Genomic DNA, 19,844 nt, shown 5'->3' on the forward strand with positions numbered 1-19,844 from the left:
TACATGAATTTCTCGAGAACAGAACGGACTAGAACAGAAACTAGATGCACTGCTAAAACAGTACGAAACTTACCGGTCTCATAAAGAGACACGTCAGGACCCGCATCCACCTAAGTGGACACTTCGTGTTGGATCTGTGTACCCCAAACCCACGGACCAGAGACAATACAATTGACCCTGTCTAGATACTACCCCAGCAACGGTACTCACCGGGCAGCAAGAACGGAAGGCCTCGGACTGGACTGGACTGCTACGACGCCGGACGGACGAACTTCGGACTTCTGTTACGGGTGGGCCTCCGGATACCTCGGACCTTGGACTCTCGGCTTGGGCTCTGGTCGGGACTCGCCGCGTTCCTCCACCGCCTCGTCTGGATGCTGGACCGCAACCTCCGTCTCCTCCGTGGGCCTGAGGGATACTTGAAGCAGAAATATCTGCACGTGCACGGTATGGTTCCGTCACGGCTGCAGAGGATCAGGGGGCTTGCGTGGCTTCACCGGCGCGTGGGGAAAGGGCAAGTCCCTATTCGGGCGCCATTATGTGGTAAATAAATAAATAATACCTCTATTTTTGACTGGATATATAATAACAGATAGCTCAATAAATAAGAGTCAAGATTCGAGGTAGTAGGAGTTTGCAGGTTTAATACAGCATAAAGGACAGGAACAGGACAACCTGCACGGGCAAGAGCTGGAATGAGCGCGCTAACTTTTAATAACAGTACACAAGTATATATATAGTTAAAACAATTGCATTACAGTACATACAGTAGGCGTAACAGTGGGTGGGGCCTGTAACAGTCGCGAAAGATAAGGGTGAAAGTAGGTGTAACAAGAGGCGTGAACATAGACATGTGATGTAAACGTAACAGAATATGTCATAAACGGGGCGGAAACATGGAGGGGGCTACCTAAGGAGCCGGGACCTCTAACCTAGTGGTGCGCGCAAGCTGGCAGTGACGTGTTACTAGGGAGAAGCTGGGGGCTATGACTTCTGCGCTAGAAGCAGAGACTGAAGTCTGGAGAGTCAGAGCGACATGTACCTAAACGCTATCTAGTATCTGATGTTTAGAGAACATGTTGATAGAATCCAAAAGTTATCAGGGTAAAGGCTAACAGACTATAAGACTGGTGCATGCATTATTCTACATGTAGTGTGTGTTGGGGAATATTAAATGACCATTAATACAGTATTTCTCTTACATGGGGACGTAAAGGCTAGACCATGACGGAAACTATTGATGCGATTCAGTAGCTTAGGAATGCAGGGAAGGAGGACTGGACTGATAACTGGAATCATAACATACTCTTGGCAGACTGGCAGGCAGAGCCAGGCCGAGCCGGGCACTGTGAGGCAGGAAGTAAGTGAAGGGTCAGGGATACAGGTGGGGGCTGTATCGCTCCTCAGCGAGGATTCAGGAGACAGGAGCTGAATCTGAGTCCGGGCCCTTTTGAGGCCTAGAAACGGGGACTTTAAAATGAAATAACGTGCACACTGTGAAACGTGGCAACGTAGCTTTACATAGGCTCAATACTCGTAGCTTTCACGAGAACTGGAAACTGGCATACTAGAGATGGACACAACTGTAATTGCGTCTTAAATCGATCATGGGGAATACATATGCATATTAATCATGCACACATAACATAAGATGGGGAACACGTAGGGACACAGAACATGGCAAAATTTACTTTTCCACAGTTGTGGTACAGATCCCTTTGTTTACAAAGATGAAAGTGCGGGGTTTCATTAACTTCCATTGCACTAATTTGTTCGCTATTTTCTAATACCATGTCATTTTACCAACAACAGTATCTGTGTTTTGCTGTTGTAAAGCTAGAGAGAATAAGGCTTTGGCACAAACTGCCTCCTCATTCTCTAGACAACTATTCTAATTCAACACATTCCCACTCCAAAGGATTCAATTTCCTATTGAAAGTCAGCCCACTGAACGTGAGCGTGTGGCTCCCGGGCCAACACTCTTCAGATATATGTTGATCAGCATAATATTGAGGTCACTTTCAATCCTCCATCATGTGTCAGTGCTATAGCTAGCTTCTTAAAATTGACATGGGATACACAAGAACATAAGATAAAACATATCAGAACATAAAACACACAAGAACGTATATTTGTAAAATGCACTTTTATTCTGTGTTGCAACTTGTTGCTGAATATTAGATGTTACCCAACTCAGAATTACATTTGTGAAATAGCATATATTGTTAAAGATGATCCTCCCTTGTAAAAATAAGGGGACAAATGATGGTCCCACATTATTAAGTTCTTGATTAAAATCAAGCAAAAGGAAAGTCAGACACATTTTCTCAGTGGACAAGTACCTTAGGGTGAAAGTGGTTTTGAAACATAGTAGGCTTTGACAAACCAAATGCTAGTGGAATAGAGCCTTTCTGAAGAAGGGAAACCAGAGTGAAAAATAGAGACGCTGCAAGGGTGTGCCGTGTGAGCACTGAGGTCTACCAAAACAGACATCCGCAGATATCATGGACATGCTTCAAAGTGAATTTGGGAGTGAGCGTTAAAGCTCAAAGCCATAGTGCCAGAAGTCGTTTTTAAGTTCCTCTATAACCCCTAGATCAAACATCAAAGTTTATCCTATCTTCAGGTGAATGAAAACGGGCCTTAATGTGCAGTTCTCCAGTACAGTGATCACTGATTTTCCTCCTACTTCCCTAACTTTTCCTCCATTATAGCCTCTTTCCATAAACCATCCTGCCATGTATACTATTAAATCCTATACTATCCCAGCAATAGCTGAATTACAGGCTGGATCTGCCTTACAGTCAAATACTGCAGACAAAGATGGTAAAGCTCAGCTAATTAATATCCAGGAACCTCAGACTGTAACCCTCTTACCATCTTTGCAAGTGATCACACTACTGCAATCTACTTGTGAACTGGCAAGCCCCTGTAATATAACAAAATGAGGTGATACAGGGTGAACTGCAGGTCTCTCGCACAAGGACAATGTAGCCATTGAGGTGCCAAACCCTACGCAAACTGGGGGAATGAAGCACTCAGTGGTAACACTGACAGCTGTGCCTCCTGTGGGGTCATGCTCTTGTTTGGGTACCTCTCTCTCCCCTAGAAGAGCAGCTACTACCCAGGAAGATACATATCTTCCCACAGAGGTTCAGCCCTAGTTTCTTTATTTCAAAGACCACCTCAACAACAATGCACACAATAGCAAGGAGCTCTTCAATATCGTGAAGGAACTCTCCAACCCAGCTCCAACACCAATGACATCCCGCCGTCACAAGCCCTGTGCAACTCCCTCGCCACCTTCTTCCACCGCAAGATAGCAGACATCCACGACAGCTCCAACACCCAGACAGCCCCAACTGACAGCAACACAACAGACACTCCTTACACCATCGACCACGACCCCCTGCTAGCCAGGGCCAGCATGAGCATCGATGACACCATCAAGACCATGCGCATAATCCACTCCGGCTCTCCGTCAGACCCATTCCCGCACCACGTCTTCAACAGAGCAAGCAGCTCCATCGCACCCCACCTGCGCAACGTCATCAATCTCTCCCTCAAGACCGCAACCTTCCCTGAGATCTGGAAACAACGCCCTACTCAAAAAACCTAAGGCAGACCCAAGAGACCTCAAGAACTTCCGGCCCATCTCTCTGCTCCCCTTCCTGGCCAAGGTCATTGAGAAAACAGTCAACAGACAGCTAACCCGATACCTCTAAGAAAACAGAATTCTGTACCCTTCCCAGTCAGGGTTCCGCAGCAACCACAGCACCGAGACTGCCTTCATCGCCACCACCGTCCACATCAGGACCCTGCAGGACAACGGCGATACCACAGCACTCATCCTCCTAGACCTCTTTGCCGCCTTCGACATCGTCTGCCACCGCACACTACGCTCATGCCTCCACGCCGCAGGGATCTGAGACAAGGCTCTGGATTGGACCACCTCCTTTCTCTCCGGCAGAACCCAGAGCATCCGCCTCCCCCCATTCAGTTCCAAAGCCTCTGAGATCATCTGCATCGTACCCCAGGGATCCTCCCTCAGCCTGACGCTGTTCAACATTTGCATGGCCCCGCTCGCACATGTAGCCCGACAGCACGACCTCAACATAATTTCCAACGCCGACCACGACACTTAGCTGATCCTCTACCTCACCAAGGACCCCATCACCGCCAAAGCCAACCTCCACAAAGGAATGAAGGCCGTCGCCGACTGGATGAAGACCAGCCGTCTGAAGCTGAACTCGCACAAGACAGAGGTCCTCATCCTCGGCTCCAACCCTTCACCCTGGGATGACTTCTGGGGGCCGACGGCACTGGGGGCCGCCCCGACACCCACTGACCTTTCACGAAACCTGGGAATCATTCTCGACTCAACGCTCTCAATGACCAAACAAGTCAACATTGTCTCCTCCTCCTGCTTCAACACCCTCCGCATGCTCCGCAAGATCTACAGATGGATCCTGACAGATACAAGAAAGACAGTCACCCAGGCCGTCGTCAGCAGCTGACTCGACTACGGAAACGTCCTCTATGCGGGAGCCCCGACCAAGCTCATCAAACAACTACAACGAATCCAAAACGCCTCGACACGACTGATCCGCGATGTACCACACCACGGCCACATCACCCCCCACCTGAGAAACCTGCACCGGCTCCCCATCAACAAGAGGATATCCTTCAAGCTTCTCACCCACGCACACAAGGCACTCCACAAGACCGGACCAGCCTACCTCAACAGACGGCTCTCCTTCTACATCCCCAACCACCAGCTACGCTAAGCAAATATACTCTGGGCACCCTGATACATGCATTATATAAGCAGGTGATGTTAATTTAGATCTTGCATATGATCTTTCAGATGATCCAACATTTAGCCAGATTGATCAACTGTAGGACGTTCCCAGGGTGTACCCACCTGCTCAACGTAATGACTCAATGTGTCGCCAGCTCAGTAGGATGCTGCATACCTATAAGTTGCACTCTTTACTGCTATGTTTTAATGAAGTGCACTCATTTTTCGAGATATCAAATTGCAGTCTTAGATTACACCTTTGTCACTGTAGAATGTCTCCATTCTTTTTCCTCTTTTATAGTTATTCCTTGATCGGAGAGTGACCATGCTGCCCAATGGGCTTGTATTGTTTACTCTCCAGTAAGGCACTCAACTTTTCAATCAATTGGGGCTTCAACTGGCTCAGAGTGCCTAAGGAGAACTGGATGGTCTTTTATCAATAGTACACCAATAAAGTCTAGGCTTGACAATGAGCGTATTCAGGGCCTTACACAGGCCTTACATAGCCCTAGAGGTTTACAGCATACTATGCCCAATATTTGGTCTCATTTGGTAAACTGGGTTCTGCCTGTGAAGTAATGGAGGAGCAGTATTGGTCCTTTTTTGTGGAGGCCAAAGGGCGGATTTAGAGCCAAATTTGTAATTTGAATCATTCAGCTGTTCCTTCTGCCCTCTGGCTTGAATGTTGGCTCCTCTCTACACATGTGTTTGCTAGGCAAGCTGTTTTAATGTGGGGGAACAATTTTTTAAATAGTGACTCGGGCTCTATCCATGCTGCAAACATGAAATATTTTATAGCTTGAAGGGAAGAACTGCTCTTTTTTCAAATTATATGAGAGTTCTGGATATGTTTGAAATTGGTCTGAATGAGGTGGCACCTCTCCCCACTCTTCTTTTAAAAAATCTGATTAAAAATCTATTCATGATGTAAGCCAGAAAAGGGACATTTTACTCGGTAATCAGCATGCTGGGAATGACATTGTAGTAGAGAGCAGCATCTGTAAAAAAAAAAACTCAATCGTATGTGGTATGGATCCTTCCCCTCTTGTGCGTAGAACCATCTTATTGCTAAAGTTGAACTTACTTCTGTTTCAAATTGTCACTGGATCCTGGGAAGGTATACCTAGTAATGAGAGGCTTTGTGACATTTATTTGAACTATGTTCAAGATTTAAGTTTTTGATATGTGTTTGTCCTTTGCTATATTCATTGCCACATAAATTGTTAAGACCGTAGTTTATAAAGCACAATATAACTTCAGCAGCAAAAGCTCATCGATGTCTCTTTTCCCCTTTATCAGAAATAAATTGCACAAAAATGTTTAAATTCTTTAAACCCTTTAAAAATATCTTTTAAATATGTTTGTGTACTGTAATTTTAATATTAACTGTATTCACCGTTGCACCTGTTGAATACAGCATCACAGGTTTCTTTAAAGATTATGTATTCCATAGTATAAGTATTGTATTAGTATTGCTCTGTAAATTTGAATGAATTGTTTTTTTTCATTTGTTTAACCTTCTCTCTGCCATTTTGCACTATTTATCTGCTGTACTGTTCTAAGAATGTATAGTTTCCTGTATTGGCCAAGAATTGTACGGTAATGCCTAGCTGATACTATTGCACATTTTTGCATTATCTGTCTTTGGGGTTTTATTTACTAGTAGAGCATGGCACTGAGTCGAACGGATTCCTCTTGTATTTTAAACATGTGTATGTTTTTTATTGTATATATTGCTCCCTGCCTAATTTTTGCTCATATTTATGTGGACCTCTTTGAGTTCCAAATAATAATAATAAAACAAATGAACGTGAACTACTCCTAACCACATAATACCTGAACCAGGACTCATTCTTTCCAAGAAATCAAACCCCTGGCAACATGGTTTAAACAGGAAATTAGAGCATTAATGAAATATAATGTGGTTAAACTAGTCAGAGCTTTACCTTTCGATTTGGAAACCATTAGAAGGGTTCAACCCTAAATAAGCAGTATCACAAGAAAATATCGTAGGAAAAGAGAACTCACCTCAGTGGGCAAACGTAGTTCAAATCAGTAAATCGGGCTCAATAAAAGATTTCGGGCAATTCATAAACAGGCTTGGTACACAGCAAACCACAGTAACAACATTTCAGAGCTGGATTGGATATTTCATATAGAATCATTGAATATCTACCAGGAAAAGTGGTGGGACTGCTCATGTACACAAGTTTGTACCCCCTCCTTTGGGGAGGACAATGCAATGCGGTAGATAATTAAGGGCTCCAAATTGGACAGTGCCCTTGGATCTAACAGTCTTCCGAACAATCTTTTTAACTCAAATTTGGATCATTGGCTCACACTACTTAAATTTAGCTTCATACACATTTGAAACAAAGTGTGCCCCACATCATGCCAGGGGTCCATCCTTCATCTTATTTTTAAGAAAGGTGATCCCTCCATACGAATGTATGACGTTACAACGCATACTTTTACCACGAATGCCTTTACAACGCGGTATTTACAACGAATACCTTTACAACGCATAGTGCTTTGGGGCGCTGGATAGTGAATAGTTTAATTTACTATTCCAACTCCAGTCCCCGTGGACACTAGGGAAGGTGTTGGACAGTAAATTAAACTTATTCCCTATCCTAGAGTGCCCCCCAGCGCAATGCGTTGTAATTGTTTGCGTTGTAAAAGTTGAGTCGTAAAGGCACTGCATGGTAAAAGTTGCGTTGTAAAGGATGAAACCCTCCATACCTACTAACTAAAGGATGATTGCTTTGTTTGACATAGAGGCTATATATTATGCAAAATACTTTGAAAAGAATTTGAAACCTGGCCCGCGTTCACTTATTTAATCCTCCCTACCCAAAACTGGTTTTAAGGGCGCCAGTAGCACCTCCGATAATATTCGCAGTTTCACCCTAATAATTCAGGAGATGCTAAAAGTGAAAAAGGAGAAGCCTATATGTTTGCTTGATAGATTATAGATAGATTATAGAATGGCCTTTGACGGAGTGAATTGTTCAGTTCTGTGGAACAAACTCACACTTGGATAATATCAAACCGTGGCACACTTTGAAATAAGGTCAGGACCGTGCTACATATATAAGGAATTAGCCGTTCTGGTAACCGACAAAATGTGAACAGAGTAGAACTTTCTATTTAGCATGGGGCTAGTTTACATCCATGCTCTTGTTGCGCTTGGTTGCCCGTACTAAAAACTGTTAGTAAATCGGGCAGGTGGAGCAACGTCGTGTGCATTTGAGCAAGTGTGCTTTCTGGCCTGCACTGAAGAACCAGTGAGTTGCCCGTATTGGAAAGTGGTGGGTCTATTAATACATTTAGAAGCAAGTGCCAAAACGTGAGCGCCACTACATTCTAATTGTTCAAAAGCGCCTGTCATAAAAAAATCAATATAATGAACAGGCACGTAAGGGCAAATATATCATTCTGTTCCCTTTCTTAACGTTGATTGAGTACACAGCACCTTAAAAGTTATTAATAAGCCATGACAATGTTGGTAAAGAGACATCTAAAGACTATGGGGGTCATTAGGATGGCGGGCGGACTTTGCCCGCCCGCCATCCTCACGGGGATTGGGACCGCCCGCCATAAGGGCGGGGGTCCCGTGAGGGGTATTCGGATGTGCCCGCCACAGTGGCGGGCACATCCTGCATTGTTAGCATTGTGGCGGGCGGTGCTCTCAGCATTAATGAATTTGCATAGACAAAGCGGCAGGCACTGTGTGGTGCCTGCCGCTTTGTCTGTGCAAATGCAGGGGGGTACCACAGGTACCCCCCATGTGCACCCCCACCTCTCCTTCACTCTGGAGGCCCGGAGGGGGCCCCCAGAGTGAAGTCCGCATGCCTTTCCGTGGTGGAATTGCCGCCGCGGAAAGGCATCTAAAGCAGCCCATCATAATATGGCTGGCGGTGTCTATTAGACACCGCCACCATATTAAACCTTTTCCGCCCAAAGCGGCGGACGGCCCCCCCGCCATCCTAATATGGCGGGGAGAACATAGGTGCAGATGGCGGGCGGATTGCCGCCGCCAGGCTGGCGGTGGCTACCGCCAGCTTGGCGGGGGCAATCCGCCCACCAACCTAATGGGCCCCTATGTATTCGATACAATTCGATATGCTGCTAATTCTGTCTTAATTCTGTTTCTGTTACAAGCTCAGTCCACATACTCACTTACTTTAAACACTCTTCTACCTCTCTTTAAGACTCACTCAGGAGACCAGGCTGCCTCCTCACAGACAGTGCGTGACCTATGGCTATACTCCGTTTCATAATAGTCGCTGCCAACTGGTGGCCTGCTATGTCATTGTTGCTACCACTATTTCTTTAATAAGCAACATGTTTAAACCTATTAAACAAAGTAACCTCTATGGAGGGATGAGGATGAAAGAAATACATGTTTCTTTCTGAAATGTATAGAACATGATTGCGTTTAATGTGTCCTTTTAAGTTTAACTCACAAACACGCCAACCAATAAAATGATGCATGTGATATGCAAAAGCTGAGATTGAGAGACAGACTTTCAAAGCTTTTCTAAATTAAAGGGGCTCTTCAGCAAAAGGCATTGATGTGAGTCAGCAAAGAAAGAAGTATAAACAGAAGCAATTGGTTCATAAAATATATTATCAAGTCCCTGGCAGGGTAGCAAATTCAGATGTTATAGTAAGGATGCCAAGTATTTCCATGCACAATTTTCAGCGGTCCACTCTAATGAGAAGTCATGGAAAGAAGGAGACATCATTTTGTGGCTGAGTGGACATTTGAGCTATAAAATGTGCCTAAAGGGTGAATCTTCAGATGAAAAGCCGGCATCTCTCTGATTTTTAAAGCAGGTGGCTATCCGAACAATATAGATAATATAGAAAAGATGATTTCACAATAATGTATGGGCAACCATCATATGTCAACCTAGCTATCCTTAGACAATAGTTGGGTGCGCCACAGAGCATCTAACAGCCACTTATGTGTGAAGATGGACAGATTAAGAGCCAGATCTATGGCTGAAGCAGTCACTGACCAGCCTTCCAAGCATTCCGCACTAAATTGAGCCAAAATGTACACCACCTCAAAGCAGCCTGTGTGAGTTCAATATGATCTACAGCAGTGGTTCCCAAACTTTTGACTCGTGAGGACCCCCATTGAGTCACCACTGGAAGCTGGGGACCCCCAAGCAATTTGTATGAGTGAAATTTTAAAATTAAAACAGTAATTCGAAAAAAATACACAGTGTTCAAATGGACATGCTCACCACATCATGGGATCAGTGTGAAGTTTGAGAAACATTAGAAGCACACTCCAGAAGCAGGTCGCCATTGTGGATGCACACTAGGTTACCTTGTCTGCGCAGCGGTGGTATGATCAGGAGCCTTAAAAGAAGCAACCAGAGCAAGGAAACAGTTGGCAAATGAATAGCCGAGTTATGTAACAATGACATAACACTCTGGGGCTTTGATAAAAAATAGTGGACATTGACGGTTACATTCTAACAGCAGGACGATGACTAGAACCCATGACATTCAAAATGGTAGCCTTCGTTTTATCAAATAACTAACTCAAGACACATTTCAATTCAAACATTTCATAGAAAAGTATTTGTATTGAAAAACAAAATCATAAAAATGTATTTAATGAAACTGGGATTCGTGTGGCACGATATTCAGGGGGTTGATTTTCAGTATTTAAATCCTTAAAATGTGGATAGCTTGTGATCTTCGTTTTTCCTTTGTTCCTTTGCTTTTCATTTCTTTGGGACAAATAAAGTGATTTGTCGGATGCTTGAGTTAATCTCAGCCACTCGTGCCATAGTCCAGTCCATTGCAGTTGGTGCTACAAAACCACCACAGATTAGACCCAACCATATGCAAATAAACCTCGATCCTGCTCCAATAAAAACAGTCCAGCTCGAACTGCCAAACTGGATCCTCACTGAAACGCATTAAAAGCAACCCAAGACCTTTGGGGCAATGCTTTCTAAATCAAAAAATGACTGAGTACCACTGGTGGCCGCTATTTACCAGGGGTGGCAAGTCAGGGGATGTGGAGGGGTGTAAATGGAAAAAAATAACAAAAAACACCCCACTTACCTTTAGGCCGGCCACGTGGCCGGCCGCCATCTCTCTGTCGGCTCACAACTGCCCCTCGCTCCTGGAAATAGGAACAGGTAGGATCCAGGCTCTTAACTCCCCTAGCTAATATCAACACTGTAATGCAGCGCTATGATTAGTCTGAGCGCTGTGGGTAGGCGCTTAGGTAGGGAATGGGAGCCTGGGGCATGATCTGCACCGAGGCTGTAATGCAGCCTGAGTCAGTGGTAGAAGTGGGCGGGATCCGAAGGGCACGGCGTGCCCCTACATTTAAAATTTATTTCAGTCTGTTCCCCTACTTCCAAAATTCGTCCCGGGACGGCAAGACTAGTCCTACTTAAAAAACGATTACTTTTTCATTCAGTTTCCAGGGGCTGCTCGCACTTCTCTGTTGAACTCCAGAGGGTGCAGCAGCCCCTCCGTGACCTCGCACAGACTGCTGGCAGGCCCATTGTGATTCCAATTGAGGCTAATTATCCCCTTTCGAATGACAATGGGCCCACCCTCTGCTTTATCATATCACATGCCAGTGAGATCGTAGTTCCTGATTACAGAGGAGCTTTCCCCAAACAGAGTACTGTGGGGAATTTGCCCCCTTGTGTAATTTGTCAGTGTTGTACACAGAGTGAACTGGGCAGGTGCAGTGACAGGACAGAAGAGGCGACAGGAAAGGAGTGGTAATGGGGAAGGAGAGGTGACCGGGCAGAAGAAGTAACGGGCAGGAGAAGTGACAGGGCGGGAGAAGTGAAAGCGTTGGAGAAGTGACAGCATGGGTGAGGTGATGGGGCAGGAGAGGTGGTGGGACAGGAGAGGCGACGGGACAAGAGAAGTGATGGGACAGGAGAAGTGATGGGACAGGAGAAGTGATCGGGCAGGAGCAGTGAACGGGCAGGAGCAGTGACGGGGCAGGAAAAGTGACGGGCAAGAGCAGTGACGGGGCAGGAGCAGTGGTGGGGCAGGAGCAGTGACGGGCCAGGAGCAGTGATGGGGCAGGAGCTGTGACAGGGCAGGCGAGGCAACAAGAAAGGAGAGGTAGTGGGCAGGAGTGGTGACCGGGCAGGAATGGTGACCGGGCGGGAGTAATGACGGGGCAGGAGTGATGACAGGGCAGGAGTAATGACTGGGCAGGAGAGGTGATGGGGCAGGAGAGGTGACGGGGCAGGAGAGGGGATGAGGCAGAAGAGGTGACGAGGCAGGAAAGGTGACGGGGCAGGAGAGGTGACGTGGCAGGAGAGGTGATTAGGCAGGGGCGGTGATAAGGCAGGAGCGGTAACCGGGCGAGACAGTGAAAGGACAGGAGCGGTGAACGGGGCAGGAGCGGTGAACGGGGCAGGAGCGGTGAACGGGGCAGGAACGGTGAACGGGGCAGGAGTGGTGAACGGGGCAGGAGCGGTGGTGAACGGGGCTGGAGCGGTGAACGGGGCTGGAGCGGTGAACGGGGGAGGAGCGGTGAACGGGGCACGAGCAGTGAACGGGGCAGGAGCAGTGAACAGGGCAGGAGCAGTGAATGAGGCAGGAACAGTGAAAGGGGCAGGAGCAGTGAACGGGGCAGGAGCAGTGAACGGGGCAGGAGCAGTGAATGGGGCAGGAACAGTGAACGGGGCAGGAGCTGTGATGGGGCAGGAGAGGCGACAGGGCAGGAGAGGCGACAGGGCAGGAGAAGTGAGGGGCAGGTGACGTGACGGACAGGAGAAGTGACGGGGTAGAAGAAGTGATGAAGCAGGAGAAGTGATGGGGCAGGAGCGGTGATTAGGGACGAGCAGGAGCAGTAACCAGGCAGGAGCGGTGAACGGACAGGAGCAGTGAGCGTGTCAGGAGCAGTGAAAGGGGCAGGAGCAGTGAACGGGGCAGGAACGAGGAACGGGGCAGGAGCGGTGAACGGGGCCGGAGCGGCGAACGGGGCAGGAGCAGTGACGGGGCGGGAGAAGCGACGGGGCAGGAGCAGTGATATGGCAGGAGCAGTGATGGGGCAGGAGAGGCGACAGGGAAGGAGAGGTGATGGGGCAGAAGCAGTGATTAGGTATGAGCAGGAGCGGTGACCGGGCAGGAGCGGTGACCGGGCAGGAGCAGTGAACAGGGCAGGAGCGGTGAACAGGGCAGGAGCGGTGAACAGGGCAGGAGCGGTGAACAGGGCAGGAGTAGTGAACAGGGCAGGAGTAGTGACGGGCCAGGAGAAGTGACGGGGCTGGAGAAGGGAGGGGGCAGGGGAATTGATGAGGCAGGAGCGTTGATCGTGCATGAGCAGGAGTACTGACTGGACAGGAACAGTGAAAGGGCAGGAGCAGTGAAAGGGCAGGAGCAGTGACGGGGCAGGAAAAGTGATGGGGCAGGAGAAGTGATGGGGCAGGAGAAGTGACAGGGCAGGAGAAGTGATGGGGCAGGAGAAGTGACGGGGCAGGAGAAGTGATGGGGCAGGAGAAGTGATGGGGCAGGAGAAGTGATGGGGCAGGAGAAGTGATTAGGCATGAGCAGGAGCGGTGAATGGGTAGCAGCAGATAACGAGCAGGGGCAGATAAAGGGCAGGAGTAGTGAATGGGCAGGAGTAGTGAACGAGCAGGAGCAGTGACGGGGCAGGAGCAGTGAACGGGAAGAAGCAGTGACGGTGGGCAGGGGAAATGACAGGGAAGGAGCGGTGATGGGGTAGGAGAAGTGACCAGGCAGGATAAAGTGACAGAGCAGGAGAAGTGACTTGTACTCATGCTCCTTACCTATTTATGTATATACTATTGCATGACATCCACTGATGTGTCTGCAAAGCATACCTGTTGCCCTGAATTTTTGTCCTGAATTTTGACCTCCTGTCCTGAATTTCTGTTGTGAATTTTGACCCCTTGTCCTGAACTTTTACACTCACCATCCTAAATTTGCGCCCATGCCAGTTGGCCACCCTTCTCTGGAGTGCCTACGACCTCCTCCCCCTTCCCTTCTATCTAGGGGCCTGCAAAGCAACACTGAAAGGGCCATCAGACAACTGTGAATTAACTGATGACACAACAGAGCAGAGCAGATTGTTGACAATGCAATATCGGCCCTTGATTAGCAGTGGATTCCAGAACGAGGAGTGTAAAATCCTGTGTGTAGAGGATGCTGTGGTGCAGGGAGGCACACAAACTAGTTTATTTTAACAAACTGACTACACTGAACAGGGTACCTGTGCACCCTAAACTGGAAACACAGTGATCCATGATGTTTATATCTAATAAGCATACATATCTAGGGGCTCTCAGACCCTAGATTAATTGGTGATTCTATGAGCAGTCATCTCCTGAGCACCATCTCCATCTTTAGTAATTGGGAGAATGTCCTCCAGCTCAAAACCTCCTCACCAACCTCAAATTCCACCACTGGGTGGTGGTACCAGGAGTGGTGGTAGCAGAGACAGCTGTAATGCGGTGAAGACAGCTTTGATGGTGGCACAAAGTTGGGAACGCACAAGAGATATCTGTGCTAGAACCAGCTGGGATGGTGTCAGAGGTAGCTGTGGTGGTCATAGCTGTTCAGCTTCAGCAGCTGTGGTAGTGGTTTGCAGCGGTTATTGCAGGTGTGGGACGGGTGGAGGGGCCCTGATCCGTGACATTTAATTGTTACAAAGGATCAATGCGGCTGACCAAGGTTCAGCACCTCTATTTCAAAGTAAAAAGAAAAGTCCTTTGTCTGTGCACTCCTGCCCGGAGCTTGCCGCACTTTTACTCCACTGAGGATCAGACAAATTTGTGAGGGTGAGGACGGTGCACCAGAAACAAAGTAAAAAAAAGCTTCAAGTTTATCCAAAAATGTCCTTTATTCTATACATTTTTATAAAATTCAACCACAGCCAATGCGTTTCGTTCCATTGGAACTTCGTCAGGGCCGAAAGAACAGAAAGATAAAATACACTAAATACATTGGACGCAACATACAAACTGATACAAACATACATATTACATTTAAATAAAGACAATAAAATCATGATTCCTGACACGACTTATGAACGGCAACAAGATATTTATATACAAATATAAAGCTAGCAGAATGACATTTCTCAATACGAGAAATTAAAGCACAAAGCAAAACAAAAGTAAAAAGGGGCAAAAAAGAACAACAGGACTATTACATGTGCACAAAGGTATGCATAAATTATAAGGTGACGTATAATACAATTGACAAAAATAGACTATATTGTAAAAGTACAACACTTAAATATTGAGTCATACATAGATATCCCTCCCCAGAAAAATCAAAGGAGCACGAAACAGGAGGTATGGGAAAAAGTTAGAAGAAAAAGGAGAGGCATACTACTAACAGGTCAGTGCTGTTAAGTTTTAAAAACCTTCTACTAAAAGTGATAAGTATTGATCTATTCATAAATCCACCAGAAACAAATGGATCTCACCTCAAATGTCTCAATTTGGGCTCTAAAAGGTCCTGTGCCCATAGAATCAAATTCGTAAACGGCCTGAAAGTGAATAACAAAAAGGTATATGTCACGTTTTCAGCTAGGGAAGACATACTCTAAGTTGGCATACATCTATGAATCTCAGCCCTGATCCGTGACATTTACCTCCAAAGGAGTGTAATAATTAGCGTGTGGTACGTCTGCACAAGTCACCTTCACCGAGTGTCCAGCCTACTATTTAGGACTGGTAGGGGATGTGGAATTTGTAAATCATGTCCCATCCTGATCTCTGTCTTGAGGTGGTACAAACATCATTCATACTTTCACCTGACAGAATATTGGACAACATGAACCTTTGCTCTTATAGAGAGGTGCAGCCACATGAGATTCTACTTCCTACATTAATTTAACAACAAACATTCCTGCTGGTGGTACATGGCAGTATGTACGAAGGCTATAATCTCTGGGGCAAAACTATTATGTAGGTCAATATTTTCAGCTCCTCTACATAACCTACCCTCACTGAGCCCATTATCATGGCATAGCTGCAGTGTAGTACATCAAGTCTACACCTAGCTGGCTGCCTCAAAATGTGCCCAGCCTCTAGACTTACACTGACTTACACTTACACTTTCAAAAGCTCAGATATAGAGCACAGATAGGACTTTTCATCCTTTGTCCTGAGGTTAATTTGTGGGGTTGGGTGAGAAAGTGGATGTTTAGTTGGAGGGGATGTGAGCCCTCACCAAGTAATAATGTCACAATTCAGTAACAGACCAAATTAGGGTTCAATAACTTAAACCTGAGCTCAGCCCTTTGTAGGTGTAGCTTAAAGCAGACAGGCTCAACTTAGGAAAAATATGTAGCACTTTTATCAGTACTCAAACAGTTAAAATGTAGAAAACACAACACAATAACGATCTTGTGCTAGCGACCGTTAGTTGGTGTGCAGTGATGAGCTTTAAAGCAGATGCCTTTGTGTGTGTGTGTGTCTGTGTGTAGGTTGGGAAATGTTTAGGGAAGCTTGAGGACTCAAAGTGGTTGCTCCTGACTCTCAGGTGATGGCCTCAAGCTACAACACACCTCTCAGGATCCATGACTCAGAAGCATGATTCCCATATGTCTGCTCATGGTCTGTGAATTCACATGTGATTGTATGGCATGTGATATTAGTGCACGTGATATCGCATGCAGTATTATTGTATGTGCTGCTGTTGAATAAAGTAGGACTGCCTGGAATTATCACTAACAGAAATAGTTGTTGCACAGAATTATTACCAGTGAAAATGCTGTTACTAGTTGAAGTGATTTAAAGGCGATGTCACATTTTGCGCATGCAGCTTCACCACACAACGACTTTTCCCTTATCCTGATTAGCAATCATTAGGTCTCGTGACCTACAATGCGCGCAAGCGCATTGAGGGAGCGAGAATTCAAGTGCTCAAAATCCTCGTGAAACCACGGGCTTCGTTCCTGCGGTTTTCTTGAAGTTCATGTGAATCACGTGAGCAAACAAGCACGCGCATTCACGGCCGCACAGCACATCAAAGGGCTTCGCCCAGCGTGCGCTCTGCGGCTTCTCCTCCCCTAAGGCTTCTCCTCCACTAATTAATCATGGCTGGCTGGCCGGCCGGCAGGCCGGCCCCCACACACCATCCCCCTCCGCTCTCTCCCCCACGGATTGCCCATGTACGTCTGGCAAGACCGCCGAGAAAACATCATGTGGCAGGCAATGTGCATTAAGGTAATGTCTTCATTCTCCTCCCCCCGTGCTACTCTAAGAAGTTGCGTCAGCGATGTAAATGAGCACGAGATGTTGTTTCGAGTCATGCGAGATGCAAAACCGATTACTGTTTGCCAATCCCGTGCACGGGATCAGCCCCTCCCCACCAGTAAGTGGTTCACGTATAGTATTACTCCCTGCCACTGTGGGTAAACCAACAGCTAAAGTCTTCTTAGGTAGAGTTCCCGTTTTGTAACACTGAGGCTTGCACTTAATTACTTGCAAGTCGAATAACAGACATCTGGAACAACTAAGCTGCTTCCCCAACTCAGCGCTCTGCGGCTTCTCCTCCCCTAAGGCTTCTCCTCCCCTAATTAAATTATGGCTGGCCGGCCGGCAGGCCGGCCCCCACACACCATCCCCCTCCGCTCTCTCCCCCACGGATTGCCCATGTACGTCTAGCAAGACCGCCGAGAAAACATCATGTGGCAGGCAATGTGCATTAAGGTAATGTCTTCATTCTCCCCCCCCCGTGCTACTCTAAGAAGTTGCGTCAGCGATGTAAATGAGCACGAGATGTTGTTGTTTCGAGTCATGCGAGATGCAAAACCGATTACTGTTTGCCAATCCCGTGCACGGGATCAGCCCCTCCCCACCAGTAAGTGGTTCACGTATAGTATTACTCCCTGCCACTGTGGGTAGACCAACAGCTAAAGTCTTCTTAGGTAGAGTTCCCGTTTTGTAACACTGAGGCTTGCACTTCATTACTTGCAAGTCGAATAACAGACATCCGGAACAACTAAGCTGCTTCCCCAACTCAGTGCTGTAAAGATGTGCTTCAGAAATAAGTGAACTGATAAATACATAAGTGCGCCGCAATAATTAGCAAAAATACAAGGCCGAACATGTGACAAATGCTTCTGTAACATTCACACGGTTCAGAAACCCGATGCAGAAATGAAGCCCGCTTAACGCCTTCATTCTCTCTTACGGTCCGGGATTTTCATTTCTCCATGTGTGATGTAAAGCGCTGAGCTGCCCAAGTGGCGATGTTGGCGCTACATAGCTCCCGTAATAAATAAATAAATATATCATGGTGGCCCGGGCCTGGCAAAGATACCACGGGTAACGGAATGAAGTGCATTGATTCATCGAGTTTAAAAAGGGTCGACGTAACAGATTGATTGTGCTTTTTGAATTTTAAGTGTGAGCTTGCACCAGTAATGAACTTAGGCATGTGTAAGGTAAGCGTTGCGTACATTGTCTCAGCATACGGGCGCGTTTTATGTGCATACTGTACATATGCCTACGTTTCATGGAAAAGGCGGGTCTCTTAGGAAAGAGCTGCAGGAATATAATCAGCAAGAACAGAGCCATGGTGTTCATCACGCCAGGCAAAATACGACCTTGCCGCTGGAGCGCTCTTCAACAACTAAAGGGCAGTTTTCGGGCCTTTTCTTCATGCATAGCGCCACCACGCGGTGCTGCGCCGAGGATGCTGCCTTAACTAGCCTCAAGGGAGTGCCAGTCACGGTATCGTGAAAACTTCTTACGCCAGGCACGCTCAGATGCGTAATTTACCATGTGTAACGTACTCATCCCCTCACCCCTCTCCTGGCGTTGCCAATAGGTCTCGCAGTAGGAAAGTTGGAGCTATTACAATTGCAAATAACAATGCCTTTTATTTATTTTTTCATTTTAAAAACATAAAGGGCTTTGTCATTTACAAAACCAACAGCTCTAACTTTCCTACTGCGAGACCTATTGGCAACGCCAGTGCTTGTTTTTACAATGTGAGTATTTTCAAAGTTTACTGACTATTAACCTGATGGAAGAAAAGGGATCAGGAATTCAGGGTCAGACAGGGCCAAAAAATAGACCCGGGCACCAAAATAAAAGTGGCCCGTATTAGCAAAGCATATAGTTAAACAAATGTGGCAATAAATGGGACATAAACAGTAAAAACCGGCCCACCTGGCCATAAAACTGGCACAAAACTACCAAAAAGCCGGTTCACACATTGATCTGTCAGATAAGCATCAGGCACTGACTGATTGCCCTGTAGGCCAGTCCGAATCCTGAAGTCAGTACCCGGATAATGACTCCAAATTATTTTAAACACATAGGTAATTGAATGAAACTTTCACTTAAATGAGGAAATGGAGGGACCTTGGGTTGATAAAAGCATCATATGTATACCTGTTGTTCAGGTAACCTTTTTGTCATTGATTAGCTAAACAGAATTGATTCTTGACAGAGCATGTCTGGAGCCGCCGGTATATGATATACATATATATTTTTGTGCCTTGGCTATCCAGTTATAAAATATTTACAATATTAACAGCACCACCTTGTAAATATGGAAAATGGCCCCACGCCACCGGAGCGTCAAAAAAGTGATCCTCCTGTGGAGCTAGGGGCATGTAAATATGCCCTCATGTTATACCTTCTTCGCTGCTCTTCACAATTTTTACAACTACATCTTACTTTGCGAAAACCATTCTTTTTAAAACACATGATCGCAACAAGAAAAGCAATGTGGCTTTCTGATAACAACCAGTAATCCAATAGAGCTATCCCGATTTGGTAAATACATAAACTTAATAACTAACTGTAATAAATTTTGGCGATACTAGAAGAGCAAAGTGACCCAGAGACTATTAGCCAGCAATGTTGTTAATAATTAAATCAGAAATGTAAATCTTTTATTCTTTTAATTTGAAATGGACTTCTTTTACAGGATACATAGATTCATATTGAGATACTGAATTTGGTGTTTTATTTCTGCATCTTTTTTTCTTTTTAATGAACAGAAACCATTTGAAGTAATTGAAACAAAAAACTTTTGCTAC

At 46.2% G+C, this 19,844-nt stretch overlaps 1 long non-coding RNA gene across 1 annotated transcript in view; it reads right to left on the reverse strand.

Annotated features, from left to right (window-relative positions):
• The window catches only part of LOC144827342 (uncharacterized), a 371,811-nt gene that overhangs the window by 144,213 nt on the left and 207,754 nt on the right, over positions 1 to 19,844 (reverse strand). Inside the window, exons 2-3 of the long non-coding RNA XR_013610146.1 lie at positions 15,267 to 15,329; positions 10,060 to 10,177 (exon numbers count right to left, since the gene is read on the reverse strand). This is a non-coding gene — a long non-coding RNA (uncharacterized LOC144827342). The remainder of the gene's footprint in view (positions 1 to 10,059; positions 10,178 to 15,266; positions 15,330 to 19,844) is intronic.

The sequence above is a fragment of the Lissotriton helveticus genome, chromosome 4_1, assembly GCF_964261635.1.
Source record: "Lissotriton helveticus chromosome 4_1, aLisHel1.1, whole genome shotgun sequence".
Taxonomy (NCBI): Eukaryota; Metazoa; Chordata; class Amphibia; order Caudata; family Salamandridae; genus Lissotriton; species Lissotriton helveticus.